The sequence below is a fragment of the Malus domestica genome, chromosome 08 (assembly GCF_042453785.1).
Source record: "Malus domestica chromosome 08, GDT2T_hap1".
NCBI lineage: Eukaryota > Viridiplantae > Streptophyta > Magnoliopsida > Rosales > Rosaceae > Malus > Malus domestica.
In genome coordinates, this window is record NC_091668.1 from 31,047,753 (window position 1) to 31,052,028 (window position 4,276).

Here is a 4,276-nt window from a genome sequence, read left to right on the forward strand (position 1 = left end):
TTGTTATAATAATACCTATGTAATTTTTTTATTAACTATAACCGTATTATTATTATGTTGCCTTGGACTGTGAACTTTGTATGTGATAGTGTAACGTTACACGTTGTATTTAGTGTGAAGTTAGGAAGCCCAAAAGTGAATAAAGATGATCAATGATTCTATGACATCCACTAACAATAATAATTTACGTATGCATTGTCACAAGATGAAGATATCCCTGGCATAACGATCAACAACATTGGCAGTGTAATACATTTTGTCGCCTAACCATTATTATCTAATACGTGAGACAATAAACTTTGACAATTATAAGATAATCTTATGTTTGACAATACATTTTGCCAACTCCTCATTTAATTAAAGAAGCAAAGCTTAATATGCAAGGTTTGTGGCATTCTTTTCTTGTTCATCTGAGGTTTGTGGCATTTGGCTATGTACTTTCTTATTTATTAGAAAATATGCAATATAAGGTTTTTTTTTTTAATAAATGATGGATCAGGCGAGTCGGGCTCCACAAAAGGCTGGGGCATCTGTTTATTATTGCCAAGCCCCAATTTTGGGACATGACTAAAAACAAACCATTAGTTCAACAATGTAATAACATTTTATTTTATTTTATTTCATTATATGGCTGCACCTAACCTTAGGTTTAGATTGCCTATGTACTTTGTGAATATATCAAGCCAATCGTAGTTCTCTATTTTGTTAAGCATAAAAAAAAATCAATCTTGTATTTGAAATGACTTCCAAATTTCTCATGATATTAACTAGCAGGAAAACATAGAGTTCTAGAATCACTCAATGGAACTTAACAAGCATGATTCATTAGACTCCAGACTACTCAACGAAACCATCTAACAACTAGGCTTCCAAACCAGCTCAATGGAATCCCAAGAATATAGAGTTCAAAACCAACTCAACGAAACCATGCACATAATAGGATCTAGACAAACTCAATGGAATCCAAAGAATAGAGGGTTTCAGACCAACTCAACCGACCCATGCACGAAGTAGGATCCCATACCAATTCAGAAATCCAAAGAATATGATGTTCCTGGCCAACTCAATGAAACCTTGCAGGAAGTAGGATTCCAATTTCTAGACCAACTTAATGGAATCCAAAGAATACAGAGTTCCAGACCAACTCAATGAAACCATGCATGAAGTAGGATTATAGACCAACTCAACGGACTCCAAAGAATATAGGGTTTTGGAATAATGTAACTGAACCATGCACGAATTAGGATTCCAAACCAACTTAATTGAATCCAAAGAATATAGAGTTCTAAACCAACTCAAAGAAACTATGCACGAAGTAGTATTCCAGACCAACTTAAATGAATCCAAGGAATATAAAGTTCTAGACCAACTCGACGAAATTATGCATGAAGTAGGATTTTAGACCAACTCAATGGAATCCAAAGAATATAGGGTTCTAAACCAACTCAACTAAACCATATAGGAAGCAAGATTCCAAATCAACTCAATGGAATCTAAAGAATATAGGATTCTAGATGAACTTAAGGAAACCACTCCTAGAATGCTTATAGCCCCCTAATGTGGATTAACTGAACATGACCATAGACATACGTACAATAGTGTGGTCCTCTAATGCATATTAACCAAGCATGACCATCCATGTACCACACTGCTACATGCAGTCTTATTATCACACGTCATACATTAAACATCAACCCACAAGGTTTGCATGGTAAACACTTACCCTATCGTTCACATGACAAACAAATATATGGTCACGAAGACGTACAAGTTATATGGAATAATTCTATTATGATCCCTTTTCATCTCATCATACTAGCAATTGTGCAATATCATTACTCTCATTTAGAAGCCCAATAAACATGTAAATCCCGATAAAGTACCAATTGTATGCAAACTAAGGTGCACGTCCCTTGGATGGCACGCTGACTAGGCTTTATCAGGTATCTAAAAATGTTAACCTCATCATTTTTAGAATGATTATGAACATGTTGACAAAAAATCAATCCTCGATTAAAGTGATTTCAGCTAAGGTCAACCCTTCTAATTATTCTCATTCGTAAGATCCGCACATCGGACTTCCCAACCACAAGTTCCTAAGAGCAACACATTGGTTACACAACAACATACTCAAATTCATAACAATCTAACGATTGGATCTCCGCCTACCATAGAGGTCAAATAGTAGTCCTTTAGGAAACTAGGCCCAAATAATGGAATCACATCAAATGGATTCAAGGCATCAATATTAGCTTAGAAACACAAGGTTGAGTCATTGGCCACACAACGCCGCCACATGTCACCACATGTTGTGGCTGGTGGCCGAGCTTCGATGCAATTTCCGACCAACTCCAAAATGGCTCGAGTTTCACCAGAAGATTGATTACAATGAGTGGAGTAACTTTCATACGTTCGCTAGAGCTTTGTTATGGATGAAAGACAGTGAAAACCATTGTGAAAGTCACGGATCGTCAGAACTTCGTGGCCTTACCTCACCGTCGTTGCTGCACCGATAAGTGATCAGGACCCAATGATCTCTTATTGGGTTACTAGGTTGTCGACTGATGGTGGTTGTTGACGTCAGGGTGGACAGAGATTGGGAGTTTTCCTTCAAGGAGATCGGACACCCTTCGAGCTTGACTCGTCGGAAAATGTCTAAACGAGGGCAAGGTTGGGTGGAAAAGAAAGCTAGAATGATGCTAAGTCGATCTAGGGTGGTGGATAGGTTCATCATCATTGAAAATCACTGAAATCAGCGTCGAACAAACTCTAGGAACGAGTCACATTCGCGGGTCAAGTATAGGTATCGAGGTAGCTTTTCAAAAAATAGAAAGGTTGCTCTAGCTTTGCAGTTTTGTTGGGGCCTTCTATTTATGGCGGACCAATGATGAAACTGCATATGCCTTTCCTTGCTTATTTCTCTTTTATTATAACTTCGTTTCGCGAATAGTTTTCGCGTACGCGCACTTGGGATTGAGCTCTATTGGAAAATACTAGGATTGACCTTGAAAGGTTTACAGATTTTTAATGGATAACCAAGAAAAATCGAATTCAACTAACTAATGAAAAACACCAAAAATTATTGAAAAATAATAATAATTCCCTGAAAATATGAAATAGGAAAAATTGAATAGTAAAATCTGAGGACTAAATTTCACAACCATAGTAGCCTTATTCTCCCAATCCACACAAGAGAGAAAGAACCAAGACCTCAAGGTTTAGCTATCAACTATAAAATAGACTACTTCCTTCCTGCTTAGAGAAATTAGAAATGGCTGAGTCTCCAATAGAACGGCCCTCCTATCTGTAAACAGAGAGGAAGAAAGAGATAGAGAGAAAGAAAATGTATGTATTATTTTCAATTCAATTCAACCACATTAACACTGATTACATTGTGTATATATCTAGCAACATTGCTTTGATACTAAGCTAACACAAGACTCTTAAGATGTTGACACTTGTCACAACCTTACACCATAGACTCTTAACCAACTTAACTACCTCACATACATCCTAACCATCTCACACACATGCACATATTATAGTTATCATTCTCCCTCAATCTCAGAGTGGAGCTTGCCAAGGCTGAGATTGTAGCAGTGTGTTTGATATAGAGGAGCAGACAACCCCTTTGTAAGGATATCAGCAAACTGCTCATTGGAGGAAACAAAGTGCACCTGCAGAAGCTTCTTTGCCACCATTTCTCGGACAAAATGAACATCAACCTCAATATGTTTGGTCCGCTGATGCATGACAGGATTATATGCAAGGGCAATAGCAGAAAGATTATCACAGTACAGGGTCGTGGGCAAGGCACATCAATTTTCATAAAGTGAAGAATCTGTTTGATCCAATCAATTTCTGCAGAAGTACTTGAGAGGGCGCGGTATTCAGCTTCTGTAGATGAACGAGAAACTGTATGTTGTTTCTTGGATGACCAAGAAATGGGATTTGGCTCGAGAAACACAACTAAACCAGTAGTAGACCGTCTATCATTAGGGTCTCCAGCCCAATCAGCATCACTGAATGCATGAAGATTCAAGTCTCCTTTGCAAAACTGAATGCCAAGGTCCATAGTACCTTTTAAATAGCAAAGAATCCTCTTCACAGCAGCATAATGAGAGTCCATTGGACAGTGCATGAATTGACAAACCTGATGAACCGAGAAGGAGATATCGGGCCTTGTGAAAGTGAGATATTAAAGAGCACCCACAATGCTTCTATAGAGAGAAGGATTATTGAAAGGATGGCCATCATCTTTCAATAACCTATTATA